The sequence below is a fragment of the Gorilla gorilla genome, chromosome 8, assembly GCF_029281585.2.
Source record: "Gorilla gorilla gorilla isolate KB3781 chromosome 8, NHGRI_mGorGor1-v2.1_pri, whole genome shotgun sequence".
NCBI lineage: Eukaryota > Metazoa > Chordata > Mammalia > Primates > Hominidae > Gorilla > Gorilla gorilla.
In genome coordinates, this window is record NC_073232.2 from 120,178,365 (window position 1) to 120,199,596 (window position 21,232).

General features: G+C 39.7%; 1 protein-coding gene and 1 long non-coding RNA gene across 2 annotated transcripts in view; both read right to left on the bottom strand.

Moving 5' to 3' along the window:
- Positions 1-21,232, bottom strand: part of LOC109028506 (uncharacterized) — a 191,558-nt gene that overhangs the window by 25,119 nt on the left and 145,207 nt on the right. The gene's annotated exons all lie outside the window — the stretch shown is intronic.
- LOC129524872 (uncharacterized) lies at positions 1,804-6,534 on the bottom strand. The gene is made up of 3 exons (XR_008668816.2): positions 6,429-6,534; positions 4,347-4,425; positions 1,804-2,820 (listed from the first exon to the last, which is right to left on the bottom strand). It is a non-coding gene; the product is annotated as an uncharacterized lncRNA (long non-coding RNA).

Below are 21,232 nucleotides of genomic sequence, written 5' to 3' on the forward strand. Positions count from 1 at the left end.
ATGAAGTACAGATGGAATGAGAATGTGTCTGGACTTCCCTTTTGTGTTGGCTTTTTGAGAACTCAACTGAGTCTAAGCAACCAGAACGTTCTGGTTGGTTTTGTTTTGATTTGTTTTAAAAGTCAACTATATGCCATTATCTCAAATTAGCCACTCCCCAGAAGATATGGCGAAGTTTACATCCATTCCACAAAGTTGGTATTGGCCATGATGAAAGAATGCAGCTGCTTCTGTTAGTGGTAATGCTTTCAGGGAGATATGAGAGGCCTCTTTCAAAAATGATCACTTCTGTGTTGAAAGGTCCCTTCTATCTGCCTTGTTATATAGGTTTATGGAGCTATTTCCAATTCTGTGATTTTTGATAATTGTCAAAGATGAAGTAAAGCCCTACATCTAAGACCCTACATGACTCCAGTATCAGTGTGAGAACAGGATAAAGCAATTGGCAATTGTCTTTCACACTAAGTTAGCTGTCTAGACATCACTTATTTATGTGAGTCACAATCTATTTACTAAATTTTCCTGATATATTTCACTTACAGTGTTTGTAAAAAAAAAAAAAAAAAAAAAAAAGAATTCTGATTCCTTCTATTTTGGCGATTGGTTCTGTAAGTCTGCTGAGGAGTAGGGGTACTACCACTCTTAACAAGCACCACAGACAGCTGATCTAGTTGTATGAGCATGGAGGCCTTTGTGCTGTCCGAGTTATGCACTAACAAAAACTAGGGCCCAAATTATGTGACTGGAAGGCACACCTGGGACCTTTGATTCTTGGCCCTGAGTTCAAGCGCATTAAAAATGTTCTTCCTGATATAGAAACTCAATAATTTCCAGGAAAATTCCTGACATCAGAGGAAAGGGGCAGCTGAAGCCCTTGGTGGGCCCATTGTTCCACCAATAAGTAACCCAAAAACTTCTTGTTGGTCATAAAGATCACCAGTAAAACATGTTAAGTTTAAATTTGAAAGGTAGTATTTACATAAACACACACCAACTTTTTATTTTTTTCCAGCTTTCCAGCTCTAACAGGATCGGATCCACTTGTCCTCATAACTATGCTCACTTATGCAAAGAAGAAATGGGTAAAGTTACTACCCCAACACTTGGAAAATAAAACCCTGCTGAGGGAATTTAGAGGTGTTGTATTCTCCATTTCGCAAAGAGAATAGACTTGATGTTACTGAAAACTTACCACAAATTAGCGATTAAAATAGGGAGTTCATTGGGTAAATTATGGTGTATTCATTCAATAAGATATTGTGATGCAAGCATCATGATAATACTTATCATTGGTAGTGGCATGGGAAAATAAGATAATAGTAAGAGCAAAATGCAGATCCACATATGTTGTATAATTCCAACAATCACATGTGTGCACATAATCATGCATGTGGAAACACGATCAAGATATAAGGTATTAAAATAATTTTTTTTTGCAATAGCTGGGTTACAAACAGCGTTTATTATTTACATGTTTTCAAGGTCTCTTATTTTACTAAAATTTAATGCATCTCATTTTGTTCGTAATAGAAAATAACATGCTTTTCTAATCATAGTTCTAGGACTCAAACTATTGGTAATATTCAATGCCTCCAGAGATAATCAGGGAAGCTTTTAGAACCAATCCCACAAGGACCCTTGAGAACATTCAGAAACACCTAATTGCCATGCCCTGTTTCATTCATGAATCCCAAGAAAAATCCCAAAAGGCAGAGCAGGTAAAGGAGCTGAGACAATAACTTAACAACAACTTTAAAAAAAAAAAAAGTGATGATAGTTTTACAGTATTCGTCAATAGGCAGAACAGTTTAGGAATGAAATTTATTGTTGAGTCCAGAGGCGAAACAGATAAAAGTTACTAGAGGGCATAGGAAGAAGTTTCTAACAATCAGATCTCCCAAAGGCAGCTCCACAGGCATGTCAGCATTCCAACCAAATCAAGAGGATGATATTTGTCTAGGATGCTGGTGAGGGGAATGAATGCCTGCAGCAGATAACGGCTCCATTAGAAAACATGTAAACTCCCTCCCCAGCTGTTGAACCCTAAGGTTTCAGAATTTAAAACTTGAGTTTTTATTTGGCCAAGCAGTCAAGACAGGCATGACTATCCACAACATATAGATGAGAAATTTAAGGCTCAGAGAGATGAAGTGAATACCCGAAGTGATACAATTGAAAAGTCGCAGAATCACTAATTTCCAAACCAATGCTCTGAGCGCTGGTACTCAATTAACACAACACATACATGAGGCTAGGATATCCGTAGTTCAGGGAGATAGACCCCTGAATGGCAGACAGAAGTAAGGGCCACTTTCCTTCCATCTTTGGCTTTTGTGCTAGCCTACCCTCCCGCAAGGGGCATCTTCATGTTTCATCCAGTGCCATAGCTTGCCAGGAAAAAGGGTCGCACAGCTGAGGCCACAGTCCTATCGTAAGCTTTTTTCTGTGAGAAGCCCTTTGAGTTCCCTCAGGCGGCTCAAAGCGACTCACTCCATGTAGCACTGGCAATTGTGTTGGCTGGGTCTGAAGCTGACACAGTGGGAACTACTGGAACAGGAAGAGAAAAGCCATGTACTTCCACATGAGTGAAGCAACACCTGATTCCCTGAGTGAGGAAATGAGTCTGCTGTATGAAAGCAGGAACCTTCTACCTCTGGTTTCAGGAAACCTCCTGTGCTCAGAGGTACGTGGCTCCTGAGGAAATATATGAAGCATTCCTGCCAAAGAAAAGCCAGGAACACAGAGGACTAAGGAGGAAGGGCAGTCCTTTTTGACTTTGGTTTCTGCCAGTTTGGCCTTGCTGTAGTTGCTGTTGCTCTGCTACACAGAGAAATCCGGGGAAAGAACAAAAGAGGAAAACAAGTCAGGTAAGATAAAACTGGAAGCATTAGATACATTTTCCTTTACTTTGGAGATGGTCATAGTGTTAACATTTGTAATTAGCAGTGTACTCAGCATTCCAATTGTGATGATTGCTGATTTTACTCGAGTCAGGGTTTAAAACAAATACAAATCATGCTGATTAACATTTATTGAGCAACTACCATGAGACAGGCACTCTGCTAGAACACTTTTAAATGTGCTGATTTATGTCAGCCTCTTGAAAATCAAATGAAATGGCTATTATTTTTGTGCTTAAAGATAAGAAAGTATACACAAAGAATTTTCAGTAACTTGCCCAGGTAAGCATTTAGTAACTGGTAGGACTGAGAATCAAACTCAGGCAGTCTCACTCAGAGCCCATGCTACACTGGATGGCAGTACTACGCTTGCATCCCAGATGAGGAAACTAATGGTTCAGTGACTTATCTAAAAGGGCATTAGTTTGCCCATTAGTTCATTTGCAAACTAATGAATCACAAATCAGAACTAAAACTAGTTACCTAGATCAGGTCTGAGATCTTTCTCCAGTCACCAAGTGTCTCCTGGTACCTTACAAAACTCCTTGACTCAGAAATTTCCTGAACAAGTTCTCTAGACAAGATTGACAGATTGAACCAAACATTCACTGGACATCTGGAGTGAGCTAAGCCCTCCCTGTGCCAGCCGCTCTCATAACTTATGAATTCCTCGCAACCAAAGAAATGGGTATTTTCATCTCCATATTTATGAGTAGTACCATATTTGAGATTGTAGAATCGATTAACAGCAGAAAATGAATATGAAGTCAGTATCCTTAGTCCAGGCCTCTTTACCTCACATCTCAGTTTGCCTCCACAAATCAAGAGAGTTCATGAAACAACCCAGTGCTTAGAACCATTTAAACCTCAATCCTTCTCACTTTGACCTTAATACAATGTTGCTAAAAATTTCTCTAAATGTCTTAGCCTTTAGTAATTAATTAAATGGAGCTCGTAAACTAGGTAAGCCTCACTCCACTGTAATGAGCCGCTTTACTCTCCCTCATATAATTTTACTGATGTCTGCAATCACTTTTTGCAAAAGCAATGCCCTTAAGGAAGCAAGTTGGCTTCTCTAAGGTTTAGCCCCCATGTGATCTTCTCACAGAACAAGGGATCCAAACACACAACTCAGGTCAAATGTGGAGGCAACCATTTCCAAAAGGAACAGAATGGATTATTTTTAATCAGGATGAGCCTTTGGCAGGGGAGTGCGGAGAGAGAGAGTGCGCGCGAGAGAGCAAGTGAGAGACTATCACACAAGCAGTCAGTGTGTGTAGGAATGAACTCAGCCAGCTACTGGCACTTAATGAATCTCAGGGTTTTACACTGATGGTCTCAGTGAAGTACTGAAATCAGCAGCATGAGAATACTAGCATCAAGAAAGTGTAAAACAGTGGTCTGTTTTCAGAAGAAATGAAATTGAACTGGAACACAACTACTCACATTAGAATGGCAAGGGATCCACTGGACAGAGATCCTGAGTATACAGAGGTGCTAACTCTTGGAATAACTTCATTACATCCTGAAACAGAATAAAATAGACCTGAGACTGTGTTACTGTCCATTAGTGAAGGAAAGTCTTTGCCAAAAAGCCTTTAGACTTTTAGTAGTTTACTATTACTATTAATAGCAACACTTCAATTCAATCAAAACTTTTGCTTTCTACAGAGTCTGTTAAGCTGCTTTCTTAATTAGGTTTTTCCATTAGCCACATTCACAATTTCCAGTAGCAATGGAGCATTAAACGTCATTGCTGTGAATCATTGGTCAACTGTCAGTCACACATTCTAATTGCTCTTTCTATACCACTTCTCACATCTTCTCAGTCTCTTACATCAAGCCCCAACTCAAATCCTATTTCCTGAGATACTTGCATGAAGGATAAATTTGAAGAAAGCAGGATGAAAGAGAAGAAAATTAATGGAGGAGCATCCTTCATTTCTAATTCATTTATTTATTCATTCCTAATTGAACAAACAAACCTTTTTCTTTCTAAAAGTCCTCAGGAATTTGTTGGTATATAGGACTGGATAATTTAATGGACTGGACAGAAAACTTTGATTCCCTCATTTTTTTTAATGTGAAAAAGAAAACCTTCTTGTTATGGAACAAACACGTAGTCTTTTATGACAACTGAGCCATATTAAGATATTTCAAGAAAGGGTGGGTATGCATCAGAAATGATTTTGGTAGTAACAGACTTGGTGGATAGAACTGGCTTAGCAATTTTATCCAGTAATTCAATTATTCATCAATTCTCTTGACTTAACTCATATAAAGTTTACAGCAGCCATTGATTCACATACTTTTCTTGACCATCTGCATTAATAATGTACACCTCATTCAGGAAGCTTCAGGGAGATAGCCAGATGATACAAGGGTTCAGGAGTAGCAGCTCATCTCTGTGCAACCATGAGAAGATCATGAGTTTATTGTGGACCTCACCAAACTTGAGAATGGCTTTGCTCAAGAATTTGCTGGCCCGTGTATCTGATCAACAAGTTCTCCCTCAGGGAAAGATCATAGCACGAGTCCTTACTCCTGTACGTCTGCTCAGAATGACTTGTAGGGTTAAGCATAGGATTTGTATTTGACATCCAGGGCAGACATTGTAGGGAACCCCAAGGTTATTCAGCACACAGGACTCAGTCAGGCAACAAGAGTTATTCGTATCAGGGGCTTCTGTATGGTCATCGTTGATTTAAAATCCTGCAGTAAGGCCAGAAGCCAGATGCCATAGACTGAATGCTTTTGTTCCCCTCAATTTCACATATTGAAATTCTAACTCCCAACGTGATTGTATTGGGGGGGGGGGCAGGTGGCGCACTGGCAGTTGATTAGATCACGAAGGTAGAGCCCTCATGAATGGCATTAAGCGCCTTTATAAAGGAGACCCTGGAGGACTCCTTCACCCCTTCTGCCACGTAAGGATACAGAAAGTTGATGTCTGTGAACCAGCAAGGGAACCCTCACCAAACGCCAAATCTGCCAGCACTGTGATCTCAGACCTCCCAGCCTCCAGAACTCTAAAAAAATCAATGTCTGTCATTTATAAGGCACTCTGTCTATGGTACTTTGTTATAGCAGCCCAAATTGACTAAGACATCAAAGAAAATAATAAACTATATTCTCATGAGCCAGTGTAGCCAAGCTGAAAGTAAGTGCATATGTGGACACACAAGCACATGCACACAGAAAATTACCCTCAGCAGTACTGGAGGCTCCATCTACCTTGCAAAGCACAAACAAAAGCAGAGTCGAACAGCATTTCTTCTTCCTTACTGGCAACTCCACATGCCGCATCCCTGACTTTCCCGTATCATAATGCATAATGCCATTATCCACTCAACTGCCATTGCTGGAAATATGAGCATTTTCCTCCTTGAGTGTTCTTTTCCCCACCTTCCTTTCTAGATTCCCCAAGATCAATAAAATATATCCTACAATCTGTATCAAATCTTCTTTAATCTACATCAATGCATGTTAATATTTCACTTGCTAATGCTGCCAACCGCAGTTTCTTACCTAGATTGTCCTCCTAAATGCTCTCTTCACCTCCATTCTAGGACATCTGTATTTTCAGGTTGTTTCATAAGACATTTGCTGATTTCTGAGGATGCATAGGAGCACAATCTCAGTAGACAGTCATCTAAAATGTTTTAATAGTTTTATTGCACACACACAGCAAAAATATTTCAAAATAGCACAGGCAAATATAAAAGGAACAGTTAAAAATTTCCTCATGATCTAGTAGAGAGGTGAGCAAACTTCTCCTGCAAAGGGCCAGATCGCAAAGATTCTAGGCTTTGTGGAACATACGGTCACTATTACAGCTACTCAACACTGCTGTTACAGCCCAGAAACATCGATAGACAATATGTAAGAACACGAATGTGGCTGTGTTCCAATAAAACTTTATTAAAAAAAAACAAGCGGCAAACCAAATTTGCCCCGCAGGACATAGTTTGCCCACTCCTGTACTAGACCATCAGTCTTACGGCCCAAGTTAACATTTGTTAACAGTTTCTTATAAAACACATTGCTGTTTGAATAAGTCTTTTAAGCAGCCCCAGCTCAACAAAATGTAGCTTTTACAGACAGCAAGAATACACAATGGTTTACCTGTACTATTTTTTTTCAAAGAGAAAAATGACAAAATCACTTTTTCTATAAAGAAGAGAAGCACAATGTGGCTTGGGTACATACCAATTACCTTTTGTTCAGTGGCTCTGGAGAGTCAAAAAAGGACAAAGATTCAAGGTTTTGGCTACCATAACTATTCTTCAGCATGAGTTCTAAACTTTTTTTTTTTTTTAAACCAGAAATGAAATTGCCAATACTAGTTTGATGCTTGGATAAGCATGTGAAGTATCTAACCCACCTGATGGCAAAAATCACAGCATAAGCCCTAACGAGAACCCTGACGTTCTGTGGTTTGACCTAGAAATTTAACCACTACAGCGAATACTGTTTTCAAAGGTAACATGCATTCTGAGCCAAACAAGAAAAAAAGAAAAAAAGTTTGAAAATTCAGGAGCCACATGAATATACCTTTGCAAAAAAAACTGTGGGTGGCCTGTGCCCTGCAATCTGGTGCACATTTCATGGGTAATTGAGTAGCGCAGTGTAGCCATCTGTGAATCAAAAATTCAGAACTTCCACCGAATGTAGAAAAGTATATTAGTATATTAGGAAAAATTGTGACTATAAAGCTCATGTTCCACTTTGGTACTTTTTAAAAATATTGATTACAAGTTCTCCATGGTCATGGCCTTTCTTTTCTGTGATTCTTTTTATATCTCTGAATCTCCATGTTTGACTTACTATCTGTTTGACTTTGTCTTTTCTCTTTCTTTATCTCTCGGTATCTCAGTATCTGTCTCTCACCTTCTCCTCCAATTTCCTTTGCCTTAAGATTTTTCCATTTAAGCAGAAGACCATTTAATACCTCACCTCCATGAGTGAGGAGTTACAGGAAGAGTATAAGTGCTTGACTTACTATGTATACCTATGGCTAAGTGCATGTGTGGGTACATATATTAATATCTATGCATAGACAGATGAATATCAAGATCAAGCTAATGTCAGATTTAAATTGAAATATATTTATATCTATCTAACCAGCTATCTATGTATGTATCTACTCATTCATATATATTCTCTTTGTTGGAAGCACAGGTCACCAGAATGTCTAAAAACTGTATATGGTCTTGTTGGTGCAAATACCTTCAAATATGTCTCTTCTGTAATTAAAAAAAAGAAAACTCAAGAAAGGAGTGAAAATATCTGCTATTACACATTCAGAAGGGAAGAGTGATCTTCTTGCCACTTCTGTCATCAAAACCAGCTACCAACCCTAGCAATTAGACACGTTTTGTCAAATTCAGTTGCCTAAAATTAAGCATAATGAGGCTAAGTTCATCATCCCTTTTTCAGCCTGCAATTATTTTAAAAATCATACAAGTAGTTTATGTTCATAAAATAATCAGAAAATACAGAAAATTTTTAAGGATAATTGAAACCCTCAGTCATAATGTGGTAACATTTTAGCCACATCTTTCTAGATTTTTACAGCTTCATTTTATTTTACAAAAACAAAAATGTATTCAACAAAATTGAGATCCTTTTATGTACCAGATGCCCAATTAGATATTTGGGAAGCATAAGAAAACTCAGTAGACAAAAATTTGTCTTAAAGTCTTAATGTTTTTCAAATTTATGATTTTACTTTGTTTCGCTACGTATGTTTTACAAGCCATTACATATAGATTCTACATTTAATGGCTATATAATATTCTCTCATATTCTTGTACAAGGTTGTAAGTCTTATTAACTTATGCTTTTCTGCACCAAGAAAAGTAAAAGAAAAGCCAGCATAAATTTAGTACTTACTCTGGGCAAATAGTTACAAATGTTCTAAGGGAGATGTAAATAACAAAACAAAACAGCACAATAACAAATACAGTAAGAAATAGCTCCAGCCCTCAAAGAGGAAAAGGGTAAAAAATAGAAAAGGGAGGAAGCACATTATAAAAAGACAGTAATATCAAAAGTGATTTTACATACATATAATATATATATTCTAAGTTGGTATTAGATAGTGTGATTATCATGATTGTTAATAAAATGACAACAAATAACAATCAACATCTAACATTGGAGTGTTTATTATGTGCCAGTCACTATTTTAACTGCTAGATATCTATAAACCTATATGTCTCCTAACAAACTTGTAAGAAGGGTATTTTTTACATATGATGGCACAGAGTCACAAAGTTATCTTCATGAAGTCACTAGGCTAATAAAAGTTGGAGAAAGATTTCATATCTAAGGCATCTGTTTCCAGAGTCATTGCTACTAACCATTACGCTACAGCCAAAAGACTGTACCCCTTTATCCTCACAACGCATACATTATTCATGTGGATATCTAGGTATGATGGTTCCCTGTAAAAGTCATTCCAACTACAAGAATTACTAAGCAAGGTGCTTATTTTAACAATAGAAAGATCCCTTTCCAGGAAAAGGCAGTGTCTCTTCTTGCTGAAGAGCTGGCAAGACATCCTACATGTGCAACAATAAAATCCTCTAGGGAATGGTTTTCAATCTTCAGTATTTATAAGAATCATCTAGGGAGTTATTAACACATGAATGTACCTGTTTATTCTCCTGGCCCCTCCAACAGAATACTAATTCTGGAGTCTAAATTTAGGTAATGCAAACACAGGCAAGTGAAGTCCACACTGAATAGCTGGTTTAGCAGCCTATGAGAAAGCCCAGAACTTCCTAGTTCAAAAATCCATCCACTCGGCCAAAGCCAGGGAAAGTCTTTGGCCGACTTTCCCAGGGGGACTGGAGACAGCATTTCCAAACCAGAGTGACAAACCCTCTAATGACTGTAATCAGAAGTGTCAAGAGAATTAAAGAGGTCAACAAGAACTTTTACTTTCCAAACAGGAGAGCCCTACATCAGATGGCCCACGAGTTTGGGTTCTGTTATTCTGGTTAGGAAATGTGACCAGATCCATCAAACCTTTGGCTCAACGGCACAATCTGATTAGCCAGTTACCTGATACCATGCCTTAGTAGCCCTGTCTTAAAACAAGTGTGCACAAATCCATGCTGTCTCTCTAGCCTCAATGGCCAGCATGGAGAAGTCAAATGTCAAGACCCCCTATTTTCTTCCTGGAAAACAGCTGAAAAATGATATACATGAATACTACCATAAGAGTTACTCATAGGGATAGACGAAGGGCATGAAAGGAAGAAAATAGGTCAGTAACAGAATATGTGACACGGGAAAGGGGCACACTTAGATTTTTCCACTCACACCAAGAATTCTCTCTACTATCCCTCACAATGGGCTTAGGAAGTCTCCTTGTAAGAAACTTCTAGATAAACCCATAAGCAACTCAAATATCTGTTCTGCCAATTTTTAGATAAAAAATCTGCCCCAAATTAGCTAACTCCTCTGAGCCCCAGTTTCAACAGAGTTTGCATGGAGATAATATCTAATTTACAGGGTTGCTTTGAGGATTAAATTGACTAACGTAGTAATATTATACAATGCGCTTGCAGAAAGTTGCTCAAGAGATGTAATTTTTAGCTTCTTTTATAATGTGGATAGCCTATGTGGCTACAGCAGAGTTGCTCTAGTGTTCAGCAAACTCCCCCAGCCCCATTGCCAACCCTCAGCCCCACTCAGGTACAAGAAAAGCTTAAAAAAAAATGGATAGCTTCAATACAATGGTGTCAGTATTTAACATAACGTTCACATCAATAGGCAATGAATAAGTGGTTTGTACAGTGTTACTATGCATGTCATCCCAGCTTGTTATCTGGGGAGGATGTGTGAGAGCTGGCATTTGATTTCTCTAACTTCTAATAATTTTAGGCAAGTGAAATCTAGTAAAGCCAGATGAAGTTGGAGCATAAACATTGGAAGCACTAATTATAAAGAGGGTTGTCAGGGTAAAGAGTCAACTTGGATAACTTAAAGCAATAAAGTTGTCCATGCTGTCCCTCCAGAGTCAGTAGCCAGCAAGCAGAAAAATGCCACCTCTCAAACATCCTCCCCAGATAACAAGTTGGGGATGACATACATTCATAACACTGTGCAAACCACTTATTGTCTTCCCTCTTCTCATCTTGCCTCTATTGCCTTTCTTCTCACCTTGCACTACACATAAGTTGGATAAATACCTGAGCAGGCACCTCACTCGCATTAAGTCTTATTAGTTCTTTTTAGTACCCTGTAAGGTCAGTTTTTAAAGGTGAATAACTCAGGAGTCACCCTAGACTAAGCAACTTGCTCTAACACAGCACGGCACATATAACTTGTATATGTTCTCCTTGAACTCTTCTTCCCAATGGTGGTCTCTTATGGGCAGGAGCACAGACTTCAGCCAAAATAAAACTATGAATACCATTGTGTCTCTGTCCCAAGGTCATGTCAAAACAAACAAACTCCATGCAAGTCCAGGTATCAGTAGAATGCTGCATCCTAAGTTTCAGTCTCTTCTTCCAACAACTGATGTGTGTCAATCGCACTGATAAATCAGCAGTTCTTCTGTTTCATCTCCCATAGAATATAAATAATGGTATCTGTCTTGTCCCTTAGGACTATGATGAGAATAAAACTGAAGTAATGTGACAAAATTCCTCAAGTGAAGCATTTTAAAAAGCAAAAAGGTACCTTACTGATCTAAGGGTAGTATAGAAACATTCCAGAGATCTATAGAAATCTTTTATGTACATGTAGGATTTCCTACAGAGCATTCTGGTCCTTTTTTCCTCTGCCTATATTTTAAATTAGACTCTGTTCTTTCACTACAAAACTTGCACAGTAAGCTTTCACCTTTGTTTCTTGCCAATCTTTAACTATTGCATCCATTTGATCTGAGCAGAGCCAGCTCACGTCAGAAGTGACCATTTCATGCCATGCAGTCTGGTTCCCCTCACACTGTCCATGTAAGAAACCAGCATGAAGAAACATCGAAGATGAGGTTTAAATGTACAGACCAGGGCAATCACGTCTTTAAGGGCTAACAGATTTTTCCTGACAGTTTCAGTTTCTCACTGGGCATGAAATATACCTACATTCATTCTGAAGTCATCTTACAGATCAGTGAATCTTAATCTCTCTCCTCTCTACATTTGTTCTTGCAGTTCCTTTATCCCGTACTTACATCCATTTCAAAACACTCCTTTTAAACTTATCCCTCCTATTCATGATCTAGGTTAAGCTAGATCAAGCTGTGGCTCTTGCCACAGCCTTCATAACCATCTGAGCCAGAAGGTTCCCATCTCATCTTTACTCTAGCACTTTTGTCATTCAGGTAACATACATCATCTACTGTGTCTCATATGAATGATCATAACATTTTCTACCACTTCACACACATCCCAACATCAGTGACTGGAACATATCAGGTGCTCAGAAGATATCTGCACAATTTAAAGTTAATAAGAAAAAGTATATAAGGTTGTTAGCATTTTCTCTGGCAGAGTTAATACTCCATAAATATTTGCAATTCTTAACAGCATTAATAAAATACTGCATGTATTTTTGTGCCCAATTCTATGTTTTGTTTGGTTTTTGTTTTGAGACAGTCTCACTTTGTCACCCAGGCTGGAGTGCAGTGGCGTGATCTCAGCTCACTGCAACCTCCACCTCCTGGGTTCAAGCAATTCTTGTGTCTCACTATCCTGAGTAGCTAGGATTACATGCTTGTGCCACCATGCCCAGCTAATTTTTTGTGTGTTTTTAGTAGAGACAGGATTTCCCCATGTTGGCCAGGCTGGTCTAGAACTCTTGATCTCAGGTGATCCACCTACCTCGGCCTCCCAAAGTGCTGGGATTACAAGCGTGAGCCACCGCGCTTGGCCCATTCTACGGTTTTGAGAGTCCTTTCTACAAAACACGTAAGTCGTTCTCAGAGTCAATATTGTCTTTTCTAGGGGGTAACAGTAAATTTCAAAAAGATTTCTGTTCCTAGATCATGCATTTGGTAGCCAAATATTGCATGTTTGCCAACACAAAGATGGTATCAGACTAATATGCTTTTTTATCTTACTGCAAATATCAATACCTGATTTAAGTATTGTCTTTCAAATTTCGAGGCTTCTATAAACATATGCATATGAATAATAGGAAAAGACCCAACATAAATGTTTTCACACTCTCACGTCAAAGGCATAGATTAATGTGGTATCTGTTTCCCCAGAGCTTTACACATGCAAGATGCTCAATGCTTTCAGGTTGAAGACACTAATATTGAGGGGAGCCTGGGCGGGGCCTCACAAAAGCTACTGATTATTTTTCAGAAAGCAGAATGCAGGTAGTCTACTTTTAAGATAGATATTAATGCGGTCTTATATTTGAACATAGGTCTGTCTACCTTCATATCTTATACTATTTTCTTCTATAACACCTTGCCTTTCATGCCACATTGCATTTGCATTTTTGATTAGGATCAGAGCCCTGATCATAAAAAAAATGTAGGCCAGGCGCGGTGGCTCATGCCTGTAATCCCAGCACTTCGGGAGGCTGAGGCAGGCAGATCATGAGGTCAAGAGAGACCAGCCTGGCCAACATGGTGAAACCCCATCTTTACTAAAAATATAAAAATTAGCCGGGCATGGTGGTACCATCCTGTAATCCCAGCTATTCAGGAAGCTTAGGCACGAGAATTGCTTGAACCCGGGAGGCGGAGGTTGCAGTGAGCCAAGATCGTGCCACTGCATTCCAGCCTGGCGACAGAGTGAGACTCCGTCTTTAAAAAAAAAAAAAAAAAGTAAGTTTGCTAAAGAATGCCAATTATACTAAAATCTAAAAAGCCAAGTAAAAAAAAAACACTTATACAATAAACACCAGCTTTCAGTCAATTCTGAAATAAAGTCAGATTTAGTTGCTCATTCAGAAATGTATTAACAAAGACCAGATCTCAAGATTTTCCGATGACCTACTAATCAAATAATCACCCAAGCATTGACTTCAAGACTAAAGATGAGGAGGACAGTGTGAAAACAATGCAATTACTACTGAAGGTAAAGAATAAAATGTGAACAGAGATTTATCTTTCATAAGATGAAGCTTCCATTACCAACATTTGCCTGCTTGCAGCTGCCGCTAAAATCCACGCAAGATGAATAATTTTACAGACAGTTCTTAAAAGGATCTGATTTCTAAGTTCTACATTAAAAGACAATAAGGCAGATTTGGAGTGAGATCAATGTGAATTCCACACTGTGTTCTATCGCTGACCATTCACATCATCTTGGCCAAGTCAATGATCCTTTTTTAACCTTAGTTTTGTGTCATTAGAGTGATAATCCCACCTTCACAAGATTACTGTGAAAATTTAAAAGACGCTAAACAAAAGCATTTTATTAAAACAAAACAAAAAACTTGGCTCAGTGTAATTACCACCAAGGTTGTGTTGAAACATGTCGTGCTTAAAAATAGCTGATGACACAAAAGCAGATGCCAAGCAGCCAGTCATGTAACAGAATGCAGCATTAATACCATCATGATGATGTAAGTAATATACTGCAGATAACGGTCTTAGGTTAGTATCTCTTTGAAGAACATTGCTAATGCTAAAGAGACAGTGAAAAAGTGGAACATTTAAATTATGTTTAGCATAAAAATGTGAAGAGAAAATACCATCTACCTAATTAGAATTTTTTATGGATTAACTAGCTAATGCTGGTTAGCATTTGAGAATGCAATGGTAGAATTATACACACATTCAGACACACAAAGCATTACGTATTACATATAAAATTAGATCACAGCACATGACATATACAATGAGTGGTACAGATGAAACACGTTCTTGCTCGCGACAAACTGTCCCTACCTCAGCATCTTTCATGCCACAAGATTCCCCCACTGGGTCTAGTTCTAGCAAAGGTTTCCATCGAGAAAGGCAGTCCCATATGACAAGGCTGTATTAGTAAATGAATTTAAATAATGGCTCTCAAGTTTTGGGAATTGCACTAAACACATTCACAACAAAACATACAAAACAGAGGAAAGTACTAATCATGTACAAATTTTAATATAATACTTAGTGCTTTATGTGTCTGAATGTGTGTCTAATTCTGTCTTCCACTGCACTCTAAAATGCTAACCAGCATTAGCTAATTAATACATACAAAACTCTGAGTACTAATCATGTGCAAGGCAGAAGTTACATCTTCGAAAGGCTTCCCCAAAAGCATCAGCAAAAGGAACAGGAGAGAGAGGAATGCTGCAAGGAAACCATCCAGAATTCTTGAAAAGTTAGATGGGCAGCTCATAATGACCATCAATTTGTACCTGTCGTTCAGATGTTATTATAATTAGTCTCTCTTAGCAGCAACTTTTAAAGATCAGAGAACTCCAGAGGATGTATATTATGGTGTATGGTGCTTCTTTCTAAGGTGGGATATCTAAGTGAGAAACCATAAGTCTTCAATTTTATTAGATTTGGGGTTAATGAACTGTCCTTTATTAAAGAAAAATAGTGGAAAGGCAGTGACACACCCATGTATAGGACTTAACAATAATGCCCTGTTATTTCTAATTATGTGATTCTGTGGATGAATTCTGAGTGGCACTGACCCCATTTTACAGATGAGAAAATTCAAATGCAGATTACTACAACAAATAGGACTTGTCAAGGCTACATAACAAATAGGACTAGAAGTCAGGTCTTCACTCTTTCATTTATTTCAGTTTCCTCCATCTAAGTTTCATCTGATCCTCCCCTGCTCCAATTTACAAAAATAGCTTCGAACGTTACCTCCTTCATGATGCCGAAACAGATAAATGTGTTTAGATGAAATTAGCCCTTTTTGAAAACATGAACATATGTACTGAAAAAGTAGTCTGTGTGGCTGAGGAGGTTGGCGTTAGGAAATACAAGACTTCAGAGGTGAGAGATCTCACTACTTAGGCAAACTGGGTGCTAAAACACTAAGTCACTTCCTCTATTACTTACTACATTCAATAACCTTAGTAGACTTACTGCAAAAGCCACCTATCCAAGCCTGACCCACACTTGTCTCTACTGGGCTTTTAAGTATAAATGTGTGCACATGTACACGCACACACAATCTGCCAAAATGTCATTTAAGTGAACATTTTGTTTGCCAAAGATGCATAATCTCTCCTCCCTTCAGGCCAAAATATTTCAGGATTAATAATTTGCAGCTTAGTATAACAGTATCTATTTCTAGTCCAAAAGTTTTGTTTCCCAGTGTTTATGATATTTGACACACTTAAAGCCAGCAACTCTGAGTTAACTATCAAGAAGGGAAACATTTTGTAAGTTTAGATTTAAGTGAGATGCTTATTTTAGTGGTGATGTGTTAGTAGTATTGAATATTTTACTGATATTAAAAGATATGATTGTTAACACAGGCAGTGAAGTCATGTCTCCAGGAGCTGGATGAAATCTCTGCTGCAGTTACCTCACTGAAATTCTACAGAACGACATAAAGCAGAACCCTTGCCCTAAGGTAACATACTAGAGCAGTGTGGATGTTCTCAGGACAGGACTATCAATGCTAAATGCCGTTATGATTTGCCTCAATACAATCTATAAGGATGTACAACAGAATTCCCAAGGAGTAAATGTGTTGTGAACTGTTCAAAACTGTTATTTTAAAAGCTAATAATGGGCATACAGTGTCATGACTCTGGGAAGGTTTCTTGCAATTGCATTACAAACTAAGGTATGGTGACTGATACTGAGCTGGATTATCAGTGCATATTTCAAAGAGCAAACTCGCAATTTCCAGATCTAACTTCTATTTACTTATGTGTTCAATTTTTACCCATTTTTGATTACAGTGTTCTCACTGCCTGTTCTGTGGTAGCCTCGACAACTTTTTAAATGGTCTTTAATCACCAAAGCTGTTTTACTATTTGTCACTAAGTTTCCAGGTTCACTTTGACACTTCTGATTGGGTGAATAAATCTGAAACTCTTTAACCTAACATAAAAAAACTTCCTGACAGGGCCAAAAAAAAAAAAAAAAAAAAAAAATCACTAGCTTTCAGCCCTGCTACTTTCTCTGTCTTGCAGAAGCTCACCACACACCCACTCTCCCTCCCCAGGCTCAGCCTCCTGGAATCTTACAATCCCCTTCATATGGAAAGGTATTTCTGGTTTCACTAGAGGTGGTCAGGCAACGAAGGGTGAACAGGGAGTTGTAGTCCCTTGGATATTGATGTTTCCAGGACTAAATCACATTGGAGAACAATCAATTCACAAGCTGTAAAGCCCCAGCTTTAATCACTCTCTCAGAAAGATGCCTGCTCTCCATGTAACTTGCATCTCCTCAGTGCCAGAGACAGGGACCACACGAGAAGGCAGTGATTGTCCACTGAGATTTTGTCCCCTTTAAATTAACCTATATATTTGTCATCACGGACAGGAGCCCCCAGAGTAAGTTTACAGCAAGTGAAGTGGGAATCCTTGAGGGCAATGTCAGCCTGCCCTATCAACGTTAACCCTTTCACCACCGCATACTATGCACTTATTTAACACCCTACTCTGCCTGGTCTTCAGCTTCACAAGCCATATTGACAGAAACCAGGGATTTACGTTCTTACTTGAAAGCTGTTTTTTTTTCAGGTTTGGAGCTTAGAGACGAAGATGGGAGTTCCAGGAGGACTGAGGCCCATCTTGGAAAAGAAATACTTCCTGGAGAAGGCAGGCATAGTCTTTATTTTGCACACTTCAAGTCAGAAGCCTCAAATCACCTTCTACCCTTGACCCTCCAAGCCTACTTTCACACTCCCTCCCCGCTTCGCTCCCCGACCCCGCCCCATCACCACTCTGCTACTCGCAACGCTGCCTGGTCGCACCCAGGAACCGTCTTTGTGGGTGGGGTTCCTCGTCTCGGCGGACAGGTTGCTAGTGAGCCTCAGCTCCTCCATCCGGAAGCCAGGGATCTTTCTTCATCTTGCCGCGGAGTTCCATGCTGCCGTCGCCCCCAGTCTTCAGGGGCTTTAGCGCTCCCGCTGGCTCCTGCTCACCTCTCCCATCGTTGGGCGCTGGTGGCGACCCAGGAGGAAAGAGGAGCAGCAGGAGCCCGGCCTCGCAGTGCCGGCAAGGACAGTACTCTGGGGGTCTGGGCCGCGTGCCACGAGGAGCAGAGGAACTACCGGAGCCGCTTCCGCAGACGCCCTGACACAGAGGACCCAGAGCGCCGCGCCGCCGAGGAACGCGCTCACCGGCGCCAACTTTTCCCATCCCGGGAGCGAGGGCGGCGGCGAAGGGTCCGGGACCCGAGGGGGCGGCGCGGGGCTCTGCGCGGGCGGCTGTGGGGGCCGGAGCTCAGGACCCTAACTTCAGCCAAGTCTGGCCGCGGCAGGGCGGGTGGAGGCGGCTTGGGCAGGGGCTGCCGCAGGTGCGGAGTGAGGCGCCGCCACGCGGGCGGGGGCAGGAGTCTCAAGGACTCGGCAGCCGCCAGCAGAGCCCCGTGCGGGGCCGGGAGCTGCCGGGGCCTCAGCTCCGCTCTCCCCACCGCTCTCCGCGGCTGTAGGTTGAGGTCGAACTGCAAGCGCCACGGACCCTGCCTGCTGTTTACTGCGTTTCACTGGAGACTCCAGCAAATGTCCTGGAGAGGAGAGGGATTCCTGCTCTGTCCATTTTAGTCTCTACATTGGCACCTTGGTGTAAACCCACAGCACAGGCTGCGTGTCCTGGCTGAGAAACACAGAAGGGCAGCGGGGATGGAGGTGGGGCCGTGTGCAGATAAAAAAGTATGTTTATAAAGTACATGATCGTGAGCGTATATGTGTTTAGGGTTTTTCCCATCAGTCTCCAGCTTTGCTCCCTTTTCTTGACCTTCTGTAGCACTAACTCCGCCCAAAGCCAGTCTTGTGTAATCCCATTTGAAAGAGCATCTTTGTTACTAGCCATATTCTAAATGTTTTGTGAGCCTACACTATGGCTTTAAAAAAAAAAAAAAGACACACACCACACTAGGGGAAAAGAAAGGAACTCAAAACTGTGGCTTGGGAACATTTTCATTTGGAGCACACCAATTAGTCCCAGGGTTTAGCTCTAAACCCAAGATACCGTAGGAAATCGGACATCTATTGGAGACTTATCTACTACGTTTATTATATGACTGTTAAACCAATTCATTGACCTGTATCACATTCCCCACCTCAACCCTTGAAGCAGCTGGCATGCCTTCTGAAATATTGGAATAAACTTTGCACATGGTTAGCAATCTTCTATTTGTGTATAAAGGTGCTCACCACTAATATGCTGCGAGTTCCTGACAATCACCACACTTGGTTGCTTAAGTTTGAAAATGACCAAGTTGTAACTGAGGAACTTTTCTACAAATTAAGGAACAGTACACGTTCCAAGTGTCAGCGTCACGAAGTTCTTTCATGACTTGGGAACTGTCCCAGATTGAAGGAGATTTAGGAGTAAGAAAATAACATCCTATGATCCTGAATTAGATCCTAGTCCAAGAAAAGGACATTAGGTCAGTTGGCAAAAGTTGACTAAGGTGCGTAGAATGGTCATATCATATAACTTCTTAATTTCCTACTAGTGTTTGAAGTTGAACTGTGGTTGTGTCAGATGTTTGTGGAAGCAGAATATAAGGTAAGAAAATTTAAAAATTTTAGTCTTATTTTAAAATGACAATAGAAAATTTGCTCTGATAAACATAAAAGGATTGGATTAAATGACCTTGAAAATCTTTTGAGCCTAAAATTCAATTGTATTACAAAAATATGTGACAAGCCAGCTCCCCTGCTGCTGGCTAGTATAAAGTTCAAGTGGAGATTTTAGGAAGGAAAGGGAAATTTGAAAATTTCCAATTTTTTAAGCTTAAACCTTTTCCAGTAGATAGTTTGATTTCAGAAGGATGAAATGTCTTCAGATTCCTTTGCGGTCTTTACAAAACTAATCACACTTTTGTATGTACGCAGTCAACTATCAGTAAATATCCAAAAGGTAACAGCTTTAACAATAGTAAAAATTCTAGTGTGTGTGCACGGACGCATAACTCATTTCCTTCATGGTAACTTCATTAAAATTCTCAATCTGTGATGGGACCACTTTGAAGAGTAGCTGTTAATAAGTCAGCTTTTACTAACTTGTAATGGGAAAGTTTTATACGGAAGCTTTTATAAAATATGCTTTTGGAAGATAAAGTTCATTCCATAGACCATTCTAAGACAAAAGCAAATGCCAGCAGATCAACTATCTCAGCCTTTAAATTTCAGTGTTTCCATGAACAACAGTGTCCTAAATGGTAAGCTGGCTAGTTCAGTCGTGAAAAGAACATGGAATATGCCTCTAAAAATACCTTTACTACCCAAGAGTAAGGGCTTATCCTTGGAAAATAAACCTGCACCCTACTAACAAAGCAGTATTTTGGCCAGTTGTGTTGTATAGATGGGAGAAAGTAATCCGGGATTCTCGTGGCATCCCAAATCACAAATGCTACTCATTAGCCCAGAAGAGCTGTTTCCCATTTCACAAAGGCTTCACAGATTTGCAGAATTACTTGTTAATGTCTTTTTGTAAGCCTTACTAACTCCTTTTTGTCAGGATAAGTGTGAGAGAATTACACTATGTGGAGTAATTACTCCATGGGTACGAATCCAGATTAATGTATTAAAGTACAGATAGATCCCTATGCAAAAATAGAACTGGAAAAAAGGAATGAAATTTAAGGGTAATCGCTAATGATTTTGAAATAATGTTCTTCATGTTTAGTTCTACATTATTTATAATCATTGTAGCATGCTAGCAAAATGGATATGTAGACAAATAATTCCCAGACAAAATGAGCGAAAATGCAGGTGTTTTGCTTTACTTTGTTTCCCTCCACATAAATGCTACTTTTTCATCCTGCCAAGTATACATCCCTACACCTAAAGAGGTAGTCCAAGAGACTCATTAATGGGAATTCACTGAAGTTGAACATTTCTTTTACCATGTTTTAAAAAATTTTAAAGTATAGAGTTATAGAAAAATTGTGAGAATACAATAGAGTGCTTAGACTCTTGAGGTAGCTGCTCAGTGAGAGGGCAATCTTAAGAGATTTGAGGCTGCTTCCCACCTTACATCAATTGTCATTTGGCAACTCAAGGTCACTCAAATTATGGCCTGTTGCTTTCCCTGCCTGGAGCACCAGAGCAGCTGCTCAAATATTTTGCCCAGAATGAGAAACAGGATATAGAACAGGGAGCTCCTTTTATACCTGTATACCCCAAAGGATGAAATTGAAAAGAAAGTTCAACCCTGAGAGCACTCTGCACAACAGTGAAAGCGACGGTGAAAAGCAACTAGGAAATTGA